General features: G+C 38.5%; 1 protein-coding gene across 7 annotated transcripts in view; it reads right to left on the bottom strand.

Annotated features, from left to right (window-relative positions):
* Positions 1-17,203, bottom strand: part of CCSER1 (coiled-coil serine rich protein 1) — a 712,872-nt gene that overhangs the window by 641,478 nt on the left and 54,191 nt on the right. The window lies entirely within an intron of this gene.

Raw genomic sequence — 17,203 nt, 5'->3', positions numbered from 1 at the left:
ATCCTCTTGTAGTCTACTTGCTTATAATGAGCTTCTCTGCAGGGCTGGGGTTTTTTTGTAAAATTAGTGAAAATTTTTCATACTCAGACACTTGGCATTTTTTATAAATATTTAAGCAATAAAAACTTATTTTGATCAGCACAGCAGATGTACTGGAAAAAAATTAATCTTTACAAAACGTACAGCAGTTCTATCTCGTTATAATAAACTACCATTGTGAGAGACAGGACCACAGAGGGAGCAATAAAAACATGTGATATATAATCACAAGAGGCTGTAGATATAATGCCTGAGTGCAACTTCGTGAGCTGCAAGTGTTCAGCACGTAGGAATAAAAATCAGGTCATTTATCTAAACAATGTTTGTATGTCAAGTGCAAAAACAAATTCATTCATCTAATGAGCAATTTAATATGTGTTATGTGGCTACAGCAAATATCTATGAACAATATATATCTTTATACAGTGTGTATATATGTACACACACACACATATATATACACAAATAAAAATGGGAACAGAGTATTTAAGGACTAATAAAACTACATATATGTTATATTACTGAAAGAAAGGGTAATGAATAAGTTCAGAGACTATTTCTGACTGTACTTTCTGCATTGTTAACTTTTTTTGAAAAAAAAAAGCTACTACAGCTCCAGTCTGAACATGCATTGCCAAGTAGGCACAATATTCACAAGCACCAGGAATCAATAAGCAATTTTGTAGTTTAAGGTGAGAGAAACAGCTTGGGAACAGCCACTAATTCCTAGAAGTCATTGGTGATCTCTGATGACAAACTAAAACCTGACCTAGACAATACTCAGGTCTTGCAATTGAAACCCAAATTTGAATTCAGTCTGACTGGGACAGAACCAATGGTCCAGGCACACACACAGGTTATCGGAATAACTTTACATCCAAACTGACACACAGCTCCATTTCACTGACACTTAAGGTAGTTTGCATTTACACCGCTGAAAGCAAAAGCAGAGGCAACAGCACAGAGCAACTGAGGCCCTGAGAACTCACACGGGGGCTTACGTTATGCCAGCTTGTTCGTACATTCACGGTTGAACCTACTGAAAATGGGCTTTGGAAAACTGCATGCAACCCTCTTCACCCTCCTGTACAAACATCTGTTGGTTCTTTAACCACTTCCAGACCTCTTGTGTTGTTTTCAGTTTGCTTGGTTGGTTTTGTGAATGTGTACTTGCAGGCATGCTGATATGTATGGATACGCACAAACACACAACGCAAGATTATTTAAGAGATCGTGAAGGTTCTTCCTTGTATTTTAAGGAGACATCGTAACTGCTGATAAAAGGACTTTAGAATGCAATTTTACAACTGCAGTAGATGAGCAAAATATTTTTACAGTATATTAAATCCTTGTAGACATTTTATGCTCATACAAAACATTTGCCCCATGATTCTCTCTCCTGCCCACACCTTAATTGTCAGTTCACTGGAGAACAAACCATCCTGGTTTACAATTATGAAATGCTCTGAGTTGAGAGCAAAAGGAAGCAGAAAACTGAGGAAAAAGCCTATATTGTGACTTTCACTGGAAATAGAAAGGCTGTGTCCAATTAATAATAGAGATTATTCCCAATAACTGACCATGAATATACACAGCCTTAGCTTTCCATGTGGTTAACAATTTTTAATAGAATACATCACCTCTAACAGCAGATAACAAAACGGCATTTATTCATTCATTCTTCCTTGCCTCTTGAAGGAAGAGCACAAATAAACTGCAACATTTCTCTTATTGTCTAAGCAGCAGAAATCCTCACCCATAAAATATGAACTAATATATTTACCTATATGAATGCTTATGTGCATACACAGTTTGAATACTTTGAATATTGTGAATAGTATATTAATATTTTGAATATTATTTGCATGTACTTTTTTAATATATATACAGACACACATTTTGCAATGTAAATGTTCCAAAGTTTAGCACTGAGTTAAAATGACAAGTCTACCTGCAACACAGGAGAAAATAATATGTATTTCAAGATATTAATACTCTCAGCTATTAATGAAATAAAATCAGTCTTTTTTTTTTCCACTTATTGCAGAGGAGTTATAAACTGCGAGATATATATCCTATTATGAACAAAATAGGAGCGGTTTCCTTTCTGTCTCCACATTTAATGTAATTACTTGTGCTTATCACTTTACTGCAGTAACCCTTACATAGCGAAATTCACTCCAGCGACATATTCTTTATGAAACCACTACTTTTCTGTATCTATCATCCTCATCCCTACTGGCATCATCCTTAAAAGCTGCAACAACAAAACACCCTTGCAAGGGCATTATGCCATTCCACACAACACTTTCACATTTAAGCTGGACAATTCTGATCCTACACAGTCAATCTAGGACCTAATACAAAGCTCTGTGTATCTTAAAAGAAATTATTGGGTTTTTAGAATACTAGCAAGAAGTCAAGTAAACAAGAAGCATCAAGGAAAAGTGACAGTCTAGGAAGGCTTTCAATTGGATCAGGCTCCTTATTTAGGACAAAATATATTTTGCATTATTATCACATAATTTGAACAGTCAAAAAATAGTATACACAGTATTCTGTACAGAGGTCTGATTCTTGGTTAAATACACAAAGTATTAATTAGTTCATAATATTTTTTTATTTTAAAATCCAGTTATTGCTGAAACTGAAGTGATTACTCAATGCTACAGTAGACAGACATTCAAATTTCACTTTTTATTGAATGAATTCGATGCATGCTTTTTCATCTGGTATTACACAAGACACAGTTTGATATACTGAAGGAAAATAAGTAAACTATTTGAAAATATTTAACTGCAGCCAGAGCAGTGATGGATTATTTCAGGATCTGCTCTTCCTCAAGAGCTTGGCTACAGTTCAGTTTCTGAGCTCCTGTGCCAAAACCAATGCCAATGAGAAACAGGCAAAGTGCAAACAAAACTTTTTCCCCTCTTACTAGCAAGTTAAAAAAGTTAATCAAATGGAAATAGTTTCCTTTCACATTGGTCTGCACCAAGATGTTGCAAAATAACATATTTTTGAGATTAATTTGCAAAGTCATGCATTTAATTGCCAGAGAAAACAAAGAGGACAAGTTTTTTTATACTCAGGGCTCATTCTTTCCACACAGGAGACCTTTGGAGGAACCATCCAACTACACAATATTAGGCCTTTATCTTGCTTACGGCAGTTGTACAAGTATAAAATACATAAATAAACAGTGTAAGAATTATACAACAAGCTCTGTATTTTATATATTACTGTATCTTGTCAAAAGAAGAAAATTGCTCAACTTTCAGACAGTGGATGTAATGGCAGAAAAAAACCCACAAGTGTTAAAACAAGTAAAATAGTAAAAATATTACACCAAAGTCTTCAGAGAAATCTACTCCAGCAATCCACCAGCTGAAAAGTAAAACCCAGTATTTTTTATTTCATCTTCTGCCAAGTGGTTACTCACACAAGTGTGACGAAGTGCACAGCGTATTCAATAAAGAGCAACTCTCGCTGGTGGGTTTGAACTCCAGTAGATGGAGCCATGGATCTACTTTTTCATTGACTGCAAGCATGAAAAGCAAGTCAGTACCTTTGACATTTCTCATTGCCTTTGAGGCAAAATTTAGGACTTGAAATTATTAGTGAATTTTACCATTATCATAGTTACATATACATACCAAAAGCTAATACATGCTTATTCAACAGAGAATTGTAATGCATAGGCCAGTACAAACAGTCCTTTTATAAATAAACCAACCTGCTACTAATTCTCAACACTTTTTAAACAAAGCTTTCCTAAAGATGTTCCCCTTAAAGATGCACCTCCTACAAATATCAAATAGTATCTTCCACGCAAAGAACATAACTGAATTAGCTAAGTTTAAATTGGGAAATGACATGACACATAGCTGAAAGGCCCCAACCTTAAATCAAAGAGCAGAAGATCAATACTCATCTGCTCCCCAACTCTCTCCTCCACAGCAGTATGATTTTTAGGCTGCGCTCATAGTTTAAGGAAGATAATACATTTTCTTTAATGCTTTGAATCAGGAACCATATAATAAAGGAAAACACACAGGACTAACATGAATCTTGAACTGCAAACATATCCCATCCCTCACGTGAGCACTACCATACGGCAGGAGGCAAGGACAACATGATAGACAGTCTTCTGTAGACTAGCTGGCTCCAGACTTAACACAGAAATTAAATTTACCCCAGGATACTACAAATATCCACAAAAACACATGAAAATAAGTATTTTAAATTGTTGGTGAGTCAACACAAGTCCTAATACAGTTGATGCACTTGTAAGGAGCAGTCCTTTAGCACAACGGGTAACATCGTAGCTTGTGGCTCCCACCCAAATCATTAAACTTCCATCATTCGGATTTCAGCAGTATATTGTCCTCAGCATTTAAGCATTACCGCCTTCAATATCGTTCTAATTTTATTCCAATATTGTTTGTGTCTCTAGTACATTTGTGACTTGTTTTTATCTACGCATAAGCAATCCTGTACACAAGAACATAAAAGCCTAAAAAAGCCATTAAAATATTGTTTTACATTTTAAAAAAAGCAAACAAAGAAACACCTGCAGATAAATACTTAGGGCTTTAGTTGTTATCAAGGTTAATGGAACTGGATTAATAGGGCCATACTGAAAATACTAGCAAAGCCAAATGCCCGTACAATAGAAGGCACTAGCTAAGAAACATGGGATTATTGATACTGAAGCACTTTGGTTTTGCAAACAAAACAAGTGAAATTCCTTCTAATACCTAACAGCTCCATTTGCTTTTGAGAATAACACTCTTCCCTTTTGAGAATAACACTCTTCCCTTTTCTTTCCATATGCGTAACCCTTGCAGCATGGTACAGAGCTCAAGAATGTATTTTGCAGAACAGCAGCCACAGTCATATTCTTGGTGCAAAATTTTATAAGCTACTACCATGTCTGCACTTGCTTGGAGTTTAATTTTTCACAAAAGTTTTTATAAACAAAAGAACACCCAACATAGGGAGCTAGACCTTTAAAAAAAAATTGTATCTGTGCGCATGTGTAGACATACAACTCCACACACTTTTTTTCCCTCTGTACTGAAAACTGATTTGGCAAAATAGCTTTTCTGTATTAATTGGGCTTGTACTAGTTGAAGACAGCTATTTTATAAGTCTGTATCTGCTATTCCCAGTTTTGGGATGAAATTAGAAGTGTAACAAACATTCAAAGAAGAAAAATGGACATAAATTATCTATATATCCTCTTTTGACTTTAAATTAGCCAGATGGCAAAATGTTAGCATGAGATAGATCACCTGTGACTCATACTTTCATTCATTATCACTAAGTATGTAAATTCATCCCACTTTACCAGGTGAGCTGTGGCTTTATAAAAAGAGAACCAGGGAAACTGATCTTTAGGAACCTTAAGGTCACTGTTCTCTCCTACCTACATTTAACTCATCCCCTACTTCCAATGCTTCTGTATCACACCAAAGATTGCCTCAAAGTACTTCAGTATAACACATATCTGGACAGATGTGAACCAATCTTAGTGGTAGTCTTTACATACACTCAGCAGCAGTTACTCTTCAGTAAGAGCTGGGATCACCTACTGGCAAAAAGTTGGCCGTGTGAAGAAGAAAATAAACAACCTTAAACAGCTTTAAACTGTTTAAACTTTAAACTTTTTTTTTTTTTAAACTTTGAAGTTGCCAGGGAAAGGGAACCTCAACCCATCCCACTCCTACCAGTTTGATGCCAGTGCCAGCAACAGATGCCCAGAGCTGGGAGAAGGATCACAGTTAGCAGGAGAGCAGCACAAAGGAGTTCCAGCCAGTAAGTCAGCCTCATCGGGGGCCCAACTTAACTGCCTCTATGCAAACACACATAGCACGGGGAATAAACAGGAGGAGTTGGAGACATGCACATGCCTGCAGGGCTATGATCTCATTGCCATCACTGAGACACGGTGAGATGGCTCCTGCGACTGGAGTGTTGGAATGGAATGGTACAGGCTCTTTAGGAAGGACAGGCGGGGGAGACGAGGACGAGCTCTGCCTGGAGATGCATGAGGAGCTGACCGAGAGCTTATGGGTCAGAACTGAAGGGAGGGCAAGGACAGGTGACACTATAATGGGGATCTGCTACAGGCTTCCCAACCAGGAAGACCAAGTAGATGAGGCCCTCTATAGACAGATAGGAGCAGCCTCACATTCACAAGCCCTGGTCCTCATGGGGGATCTCAACCACTCCAATATCTATTGGAGGGACAACACAGCAGGGCACAAGCAATCCAGGAGGTTCATGGAATGTGCTGATAACTTCTTTCTCCAAGTGAGAGAGAAGCCATGCTGGACCTTGTTCTTACCAGCAAGGAGGGGCTGGTGGGGAATGTGACGATCAAGGGCAGCCTCAGCTGCAGTGACCATGAAATGGTGGAGTTCAAGATCCTTAGGGCAGCAAGAAAGGCACACAGCAAGCTCACTACCCTGGACTTCAGGAGAGCAGACTTTGGCCTCTTCAAGGATCTGCTTGGGAGAGTACCATGGCACAAAGCCCTGGAGGGAAGAGGGGCCCAAGACAGCTGTTTAGTATTCAAGGATCACCTCCTCCAAGTTCAGGAGCAATACATGCCAACAAAGAAGAAGTCAGGCAAAAATGCCAAAACACCTGCATGGATGAAGAAGGAGCTCCTGGACAAACTCAAACAAAAAAAGGAAGCCTACAGAGGGTAGAAGCAAGGGCAGGTAGCCTGGGATGAATACAGAGAAAATTGTCCAAGCAGCCAGGGATCAGGTTAGAAAAGCTAAAGCCCTGAGAGAATTCAATATGGCCAGGGATGTCAAGGGCAACAAGAAAATCTTCTATAGGTACATAAGTGGTAAAAGGAAGACTAGGGAAAATGTGGGCCTTCTCCGGAAGAAAATGGGAGACCTGGTTACCCAAGATATGGAGAAGGCTGAGGTACTCAATGACTTTTTTGCCTCAGTCTTCACCAGCAGGTGCTCAAGCCACACCACCCAAGTCGTGGAAGGCACAGGCAGGGACTGGGAGAGTGAAGAACACCCACTGTAGAAGATCAGGTTCGAGACCATCTAAGGAACATGAAGGTGCACAAGTCCATGGGCCCTGATAAGATGCATCTGCTGATCCTGAGGGAACTAGCAGATTAAGTGGCTAAGCCACTATACATGACATTTGAGAAGTTGTGGCAGTCCGGTAAAATTCCCACTGGCTGGAGGATCATTCTATGAACTTTCACCTATTCAACTATCAGACACAAACAGGTCTGAAACAAGGCAAGGACCATACCACAGTGAAGCAGCAGTCACATTCATGTGAGTGGGTTTTGGTGTGTAGTGTTGTTTTTCAACAGAAGAGAAACCATATCTCTCACCTCTGTCGTTTATCTGGAGAAGTATACATTTCTTACAAAATCTGGTATTCACAGTACTTACAGTTTAATTACAAATAGTTACAAGTATAAATAATAACCTGGAAATAGAAGTATGGAAGAGTATATGCTTGCTTTGTCATTCAAATGTCATGACATCCACTCCCCTGATTACCTTTCCCAAATGTGTTTGCAAGCAATGAATTATTCACTTTTAACAAGCTTAGTGGACTTACATAGGTCCTTGAGTACACATGGAAATTATACTGTAATGGGACAAAAAGACATTGACTAATGTTGAGACACCTTTGGTGAACACTGAGATGGCAGTCTAGTGACTGGGTAGGATTCAATATCATCAAACGGCATCCCTTCTTCGCTCACATCCTTCTCTTCTCTCACCCTCACTCATGGTGCATATGCTAGTGTTTTTATGATGCTTAGAGATAACAGAAAATCTTGTTCAATTAAAGCTTTAAGGAAAATAATTGTTTAGACTTCACACTAACTACTAGGATTTAGACATAAACATGGGAGGTGTTCATTTACAGACAGTGAGTTGACTTTCAGCTGTATTTTATTTTAACCAAGAAGGAAAAGCAACCTAGAAAGAATCAAGGATCTTCCTTTTTCTTCATGCAGGAAAAAATAGGTGAAACATGCCTGCTAGAGCACTGACTCATTTGCACATGGGCAAATAGCAGATCTAGCATTTGCCTCAGCCCAGAACATTAAGAGAGGGAGAGACTCCTTGCCAGCTGTTTGCTCTGGAATTCAAGTGGAACAGATCACCGCTGTGCAAGCCAGCTGGTATTCTCTCAGGGAAAATACCCGGAATAACACAGCCCTAGCTCTGTACCCACGGTGCACTGCTCACTGCATAAAATTTGTTGGTAGCATGAAGCAAAGCACCAATATTGGCTACAACTCCCACAGGCAGTCAAAGTTTCTCTATCAGAAGCACAAAAAAACCCCCACAAAAAACCCCAAATGACTTCCTTAAAATAGAGACGTAGTAAGTGTGTCTAAAGCATGATCGGGTTACTTTGCGCAACTGGTAGAGAATTCAAGTTCTGCTTTAATGTACTCCTGAAAATCTGTCTTTCGATGTGTTACAAATGCGTACTTCTTGCTCACTTCAAGCAACCATCTCATAACTGTCTCAGCACTACGTGGTCCCAGCAGAACTGCAAGTCTTTGTTCTGTGCTCTCCCGTGCCTATTCCTCTTGTCTTCCAGAATCACAGCTTCAGTGTCATCAGCAATTTATTTTTTATGCTAAAGCTTCCTGAACATTTTCCAGTCTGGCTCCTTTTCAGTCTCAACCGCTGCCTGCTTCTGCTGTGTATATGGCAACCTCAGTGACAACAAGGGCTGGGGTCATTTATTACCTCTGTCACCGGCTGAATGTGTGACCTTAACTGCATATAAAATGGATCAGATCCTCATCTGTTGTAAATTCATGGGGCTCCACTGAAGTGAATCATGCTGATTTAAACCATTTGGCCTTTCATCCCTATAAGCCTCAGTCACCCCATCTGTAATTCTTCTCTAACTCTTGCAAAAGCAACACTTGGACATGTATGATGTAATCACTCCTAGTACACAGGCTCCCAATTTAAGTGGATGGAAAAAGGATTTTGAGTCTTTTTTATGACGACCAAGTACAGAATTCCTTAATGGATTATAATGAAAACTGATAAAACCCTAACAAATTAATCACACAGTTCTGAAGACCCATACACCTGTGCTGCATTCATATTTCTCCCTAAGTGTCTGTTTAGAGCCGCTGCTGAAAATAGAGTACTGAGATAGAGGGACCCATGGTCCCCCTTACACCCTCACAGTGATAAGGACTGGGCAATAGGAATTCTTCCAAGGGATGCAGATAAGTGAAAGGATTTGAAAAATAAAATAAATCAGTGTGGCTAATAGTATTCATGAAAGCAAACTGTGAAAGCTTTGCCTAACATTAGGCAAACTAATTTACAGATTGGTCTTTGATTATTAATAAGGTAATTGTAGTATATCACTGTAGCAGCTGTTGACTGTGTTACCTCAAAATAATATATCATTAACAGCAACAGAAGCAAGAATGCTCTTTTCCAAATTTCCCTAAGATCAACAGAAGAGAACAACAATTCCGAACTCATGCCTTGAAAGAAGTCTGGTGGTGCAAAATGAACTGATAATCCTTAGACTGACTGTTCCAGGCAAGGTACTCACAGCTTACTAAACTCTAATGAGAGGGGATCACACAGTTCCTGTTCCCTGCAGGCTTTACCACACAAGATGCATGCCTCATGGGGCTGAATATTAATACGTTCATAATTATCACCCCAACATTGTGTAATTTTACTATTTTAATTGCAAAATAATTGCTTTAGTTTCTTTATATGTTAATGTACTCCATTGGACACCACATATAAGAAGAATACATTTTTAGGAATCAGTCATGCTATATTTAGAAATAAATCATAGTACTTATCACATTCTACTTCAGACTTCCATGAAACTTAGCGAAGACTCAGGCAATTCTCCTTTTGCTATATTGAAAATAATTATTTCTAGAGTAATCAAGCTCATTTTAATCTCCTTACTAATAAAAAAACAACAAAGACGACGACGACGACTCAAAGACACCTAAATATATTCATATATTCAAATTCTGATTGCAAGTTGTAAATCAAACATTAAAACACAGTGGCTCATGTTTCTGCAGGAGTATAGCACGCTTTAGGAAAATCATGTGCCATAGTAGTAATGCCCAAAACCACATACACCAAGTTTAGACACGCATAAAGACCTGCATGTTGTTTTGAAAACTGAAGGTTAAGAAGGTCTAAGCATAAAACCGAAGCCCACGAAGCAAGCACAGAAAGGGGAAAAAGAAACCAGCTTGCAAACTCAGAGCTGCCTAACCAGAAAAAACCAGCATGGAAGTTCACAGAGTCCTAGAAAAAATAAACACCTAATTTCGTTTGCTTTCCTCTGGATTTAGGAACCCAACTTTCTGGAAATTCACAGCCTGTAGTCACAAAACACAGACTTCTGTTAATGTTAGGATTCAAACCAACATTCAACACAGAAAAGTCTACAAAAGATGGTATATCACAGTTTCCATCTATCCCAAGTACAAAACAAATATCCAGATGTTAAGTGGAAGAGTAAGGCTCTTTGAAGCCATCAGTTGCGTTTCCCCTACTTAGCAATGATCTGATCTGTGACCCATGAGAACCTGTCCCTCTCATCTAACATGGATCATACTCAGGTGTTGTAGTTTTGTCCTGTAAAAGCAGCTTGAGACAACTACGTGGAAGGTTGCAGAAAAGTATTGCTGCATTATCAGAGAATGTATTATACCAGGAATATTTTAACCTAATAGATATTTTAACTTCATGTTTAGAATTCATATTTTAGAAACAGCCAAATAAAGACCTTTGGATGATAATTAACATTATTTAGGAGGATTTTATGAATTAAAAATTAAGCGAAATAGTTTGTGAAATTAATTTTCTACAAGTTTTTCACATAGGTCTTCATTGAAATTATTCACATCAACATAACACCTTACAAACGCAAGACAATTCTAATAATCAGCACTGTATGAGAAGAAAAAGCAGCAAGCAGTCCTCAGTTAGTGTCAAAACCAGGTTTCACACTCGGGTTGGTACTATTTGGGAATCTAAATACTAAACCCGAGTCCCAAACAAATACTTCTCCTAGACCCATTAATACAAAAGATGTTAAAGCAAGAAAAGGTGAAGCAGACGTGGAGCAGTGAAAAGCAACCATTTGGGAAGAATAACAGGCAAGGAGAAATACTGATTATATTAAGGGAGAGTGATTCCAGAAAAGGAAAGCTGTATGAAGGCTACCATGAACAAATGATTAAGTTCATTTCATTCAGCTTGTTCAAGAAACAAGAAAGTGTAAACATAGGCCCAAAATGGGTGAAAACTGTTCCTTCAGTTGAGATATTCAATTAATAATCTTTTACAACTGCCTTTTGTTCTGAAGTTTATTGCCTTACTGTATTGCCTCTCACAACTGAGGCAATTACCTGTTACTTGATCCTCACTCCACCACCATGTTCAACAGTTTCAAACAACTATCCCCAAAACTGAGCAGAGCAGGTGACAGTTAATCTTATTGGGTAACACTTTTAAGTGTTTGTTCCTGGACATCTCTGGTGTACCTTCTCACTGTTAACCAAAACAAACCTGTACAGCTTTGAAGGGTCTTTAACCAGACTCCATCATTACGCCCCAGGTTGGTATCATTTGCTCCCCTTTATCAAACATAACTCTCAAAGCTAGTCTGATTTTCTGAAAGATCAGGGATGCTTGTGAAGATATTTTTATAAAAGATAGCCTTTTAAGCCAGTCCTGGAAGTTCAATCAAAAAATTAACTTCTTAGCAGAGTACAATTCATTTGTATCTGCCTCCTGGTTGGGACAACTGAGAGCAGAGATGACTGCACCATGCCTACAAGTTTGGTAGGAAGACAAATTGCTATTTCTTTACCACATGTTCCCTCACATGTAAGAAACAGATCTGTAGCCCACATTTTGCCTCCAACAATTTTCAGTATATAAAAAAAAGTTCAGCAAATAGAGAGGCAGAAAATTGGTGAGCAAGGATGCCAACAGCAACAGAGAAACGATGACAGAAATCTCTCATGTCCATTCAGAGTGGGCAGTTTGGAGACCTATCTCATGGCTGAGGAATACAGAGACCAGGTAAGGCAGCATCCTAACAGGAGAAATGCCTATTGAAGTACAGAACTGCTCAGAAACTCAAGGAAGAAATTCAACTCTCCTCTCAACCTAGAGACAAGATAAATGTCTAGAACAGAGAGTTAAAGAAAAAGCAACTGGAAGATGAAAAAAAACAGTTAACAAGAGACACAATGATAGAAAACAAAAAAAAAAAATTGGTGATAAAGCCATGTCCAAACAAGGAAAAGTCCTAAAGTCATTCTGATTTTTTTTTTTTTAATATATTTCAATGGAATTTGACACAGAAGAGTTTACTGACACTTAACTGCTTAATGACATTATCTCAAAGCCGGTCAAACTCAACTGAAACCTACAAAAAGGACCTTGTGAACAAGTGTGCTACAAGGTTCAGTTTTTCTCTGCTAACTCATAGATGCTAACTAATTCAATTCTGCCAAGCACTTAAGCACATGCTTGACTTTAAGAATGAGAATAATCTCATCCCTATTCAGTGAAACACTTAAAAGCACATACTTAACTTTCAAAACATGAGTGGTCCCATTGACTTCAATGGGACATAAGTAGAATGCCCAGTGCTTTGCTGGATTAGCACACAAGGATATAATTTAGCCCCCCTTCACTGGATATGTTGGACATCCTGTGTCTTGCCATTTCATAATAAAAGAGAGTATTGTAAAAATAACTTTAAAGGGTAAAATTAACTATATAGCAACTGTAAACCAAATTGCCCTATTCTGAATGCTTTTTAGGGTTATTGTAAAAGCTGAAATGAATTCTCAGTATATTGTATACAATAAGAACAAATGAATATATTATTTTCTTAAATTTATGCACACAGCTAATTGCTATGCAAGCACAATTAAGAAGATCTAAGAAATGCAAAACCAAGATACCATACGGTTCTCAGTTCCAAAAATCAGAGACATAAAAGCAGATTTCACACACTTGTGTGTGAACACAAGAACTCCGATCAAAAGACAACTAAATACAGCAGGACTCCATGCTTTCCTGAGTTTTTTAAACAGTTTTGAATGCATAAAAGAGGTGTCAAAAACCAAGCCTGGGTATTTCCCAGTTACCTGAATCACTCTTAATAAGTAAACAGTTTGCACATTAATTATTTGAAGGTTAATAATTTCTGCATATATACTTATGAGATATCAACATTTGTTTATCACTGATCTCTGACTCTATACAGATCTGAGGTTTTGCTGATTTAGTTATGATCTTTTGGTAAGTGAGTTAAGTAGTTTTGCACATTGTTCATTCTACACAAGCATATTTTGACTGCTTTAATAACACTGATAAGTCTCAAGAAAGTTTTTTGGGGGAAGATGTTAGCAAACAGGAGGGAAAGTTCAGAAAATTAAGCTGTATGTTCTTATTTACTACATAAGCACTCACAACTGAGTAACTACAAGCCCACAGCTAAAACTTTTGGACGGCTTTAAGATTTAGCTCATGACAGTGTCTATTCATGACTTATTCCATCACACCCAAGCTCTACAATATTAAACAGCAATAGTGCTTCCATACTTTCAAAGTGGCCTACAAACATCAGAAAACATGTTGTGAATACAAACATACAGCCTCTCAGCTGCTGCAAAAGCAGTTATGCAAGACTCATCCTTTCTCCATGACCCTCAAGTGATCAGATAACACAACTCACACTGCCACTAGTAAATATTACTCCTATTATGGCTTGTATTACAAAGACTGGTCCTTCCCATTAAAAGGGCTTGCTTTTACATATTCAATAATTGTAGCTTATTCTGCTTAGATGTATCTGGTTCAAAGTGGAAAACATCAGTCAGAAAGTGTTGTTGCACCTGAAAATGAAGCCAACAACTGATTCATTACAGTCAATAGCTCAATGACCAAGTGGATATCAGTAACGAGCCATGTTTCTCAATGGTACCTGCTGGGACCAGTGCTATTTAATATCTTCATCAATGTCATAAACAGTGGGACTGAGCGCACCCCAAGCAAGTTTGCCAACGACACCAAGCTGTGTGGTGCGGTCGACATGCTGGAGGGAAGGGATGCCATCCAGAGGGACCTTGACAGGCTTGAGGAGTGTGCCCATGTGAACTGCATGAAGTTCGACAAGGCCAAGTGCAAGGTCCTGCACATGGGTCAGGGCAACCCCCAGTATCAATACAGACTGGGGGATGAATGGATTAAGGGTAGCCCTGCAGAGAAGAACCTGCGGATACTGGTGGATGGAACATTTACAAAGGGCCATAGAAACGATCAGCAGGCTGGAACACCTCTCCTGTGAGGACAGGCTGAGAGAGTTGGGGTTGCTCAGTCTGGAGAAGAGAAGGCTCCTGGCAGACCTTATTGTGGCCTTTCAGTACTTAAGGGGGCTTATAATTAAGACAGAGACTTTTCACCAGGGCCTCTAGTGATAGGACAAGGGGCAACATTTTTAAACTGAAAGAGGGTAGGTGTAGATTGGACCTCAGGAAGAAATTTTTTTTTATGATGAGAGTAGTGAGACACTGGAACAGGTTGTCCAGAGAAACTGTGGATGCCCCATCCCTGAAAGTGTTCAAGGTCTGGTTGGATGGGGCTTTGAGAAGCCTGATGCAATGAAAGATGTCCTGGCCCAGGGCAGGGGGGTTGAATTAGATGATCTTCAAAGGTCCCTTCTGACCCAAGCAATTCTGTGAGTCTGCCCAATTCCCAGAGCTACAAAGCAGTGTGGAAAGACATCTAAAACTTGTCAGCTGCATAAAGCCTGCTAGAATTACTCCACAAAGCAAGAGACCCTGTATGCTAGGGTCAAACTTAAATTCCAGGTAACCCACAAAGGTGCACCAAAACTGATTTTGAGACATGTAGCTCTGGCAAAGTCCCTCAGTGAGCAACATAAAAATTAAAATAAGCCAGCGACACAATTCAGACTTTACACACTAATAAGCAAAACATCTTCTGTTTACAACTGCTTAACATAGCTGCTGAACCAGGCCCTCCTATACCACAGCACATGTGAATGTATTCCTAAAACACGCACATTTACATTTGAATATAAAAACATCTACTGATCTCCATATATTCTAATTCTCATGTAGTTCTTGATCTTTTTGTTTGTTACATAATGAAGTTTTCAAACTGGCACAAACTAGTACAATTAAAAGCCAGAATGGGGATGCTTAAGCTACTGTTATTATCAGCTTCTGTGAATAAAAACTCATTATTACCCAAAATGAGCATACTTGCTCAACAGTGCATCTCTTTGCATGTTTGCAGCTCTCCTTGTATTTTCATGAATTTATTTCCCAGAAGTGGAATGTGTTCTTCAATTATTCTTGGTCAGAAAAAGAGACAACCAAATTCACCAATCAAAATGCTCTACTACTAATTAAACACAAACAGGGAATGTTCTGTTGGAAGATGCAAACCGCAACCAAAATTCAAAACATCAGCTGAATTCCAAAAGTGGTAGTCAGATTAAGCAACCTTATCTTGAAGCTTTAAAGCAACCTTCTGAATCCTGGTGCAGTACACCTACTTGGTATACTTGTGGGAATATGCATAGATGGCATAACCAAGATATGGCTAGCGTGAATCAAGAGCAAGCACCCACACTGCCTAGAAGGCTCAGAAGGATGGTGAGTGTATTTATACTTATCCTAGTAGCTCTCATCAGTCCTGTCAACCACATGTGTTAGACAATAAGCAGTTGCTTTGCACTTGTATATCACACATTTAAGCAAGTATCCTGCTTGCAGATTCTTTGTACAGCATAAAAACAACACTAACAAAATGACACGGAGAGAAGGAGTTACAGTCTACAGAGGGGAAATGTTTGGAACTAGTGGAGGTGAGCTCTGTTGCCAGACTGCAAACCGCCAGCTTCAGAGCAAGCGAACCAACCTCTCTGCTTTAGCAGAGTGGGATGAAATTTCTAGAACTTAAAAAGGGCAACCAAGAAATTGAACTAGTGACGACACTATGCCATCTGCCAGCTTGGATGGGATATTCAAAACCATCTGACACACAGCAGTGTTAACTAGTCAGTCTTACTGAGATCTTTTGGAAAAAAAAAAAAATCACAATTCTGTGCAGAGGGACAATGAGTACTTTTAAAAAGCTACTGTATCTGACTACTACTAATGTAGGCTGTAGCAAAAAGTTGCATAAACATCATCATATCATTTGACAGAGTTATATGCAATGTCTTTATGCTCAGTGATGACATAAGATGAGCAATCTCACTCATTTTCTTCTGGCAAGAGCATATTATCACAAAAGCAAGTCTCTCATACCACGTGCAGGAGATGATTAAGAAACAAGGTAATAAGCCTTCAGCATCTGACAAGGATCAGACAGTGCAACTTAGTAAAGTAAAAAACTGAATGGAAATTAAGTCTTTTCATAAAAAGAAAAATCCTGCTAAAAGAAGCTTCAAGATAATTTTTTCTTCAGTTGCTGACAAAAGTATCTAGTATTAAAAAAAAAGGAGCTTATTTCAGAAGCCATTTATTATTTGGATTAGATCAGTACTTGCAGGTCCTGTCTTAGGCACCCTATGGTACACAATACACATAACATTTAAGAAAATATGGTCCATGCTTCAATGGGCTTACAACTCAAATACAAACTAGATATCTGAATTTAACAAAGCTGCAAGATGAAATTAAAATAGTGGTATAGAATTTACAGTTACTTTGTCACAGTATGAAGTTTTCTATTGTGGTTCTAACTTAGTCTTACAAGTAAGAATTACACATCACATAGACCATAGATGGAAGTCAGTAGAAATCGGTCTTCCTTCTCCTCTGCCTTAACTCTAGAGATAATAACAGACTGAAAGAAAATGCATCATAATATTTTACAGAACATTATTGCTATATTACTTTTCCCATAACAACATGGATAAAAATAACACCTCTGCTTTAGACCAGAATCCCTGTCAAGCAGGGCAGAGATTGTACTCCATTATCTCTTAAGCTCATTACTGCTTTAACAATTATGTCCGGGGTTACAACATTTTTTGGCTGTGGACCAAAGACTGTTCTGTAAAATATTATGATGCA

Source organism: Grus americana, chromosome 4 (genome assembly GCF_028858705.1).
Source record: "Grus americana isolate bGruAme1 chromosome 4, bGruAme1.mat, whole genome shotgun sequence".
Lineage (NCBI taxonomy): Eukaryota > Metazoa > Chordata > Aves > Gruiformes > Gruidae > Grus > Grus americana.
Note: the sequence above shows the minus strand (reverse complement) of the source record. Positions and strands in the feature narration are given on the sequence as shown.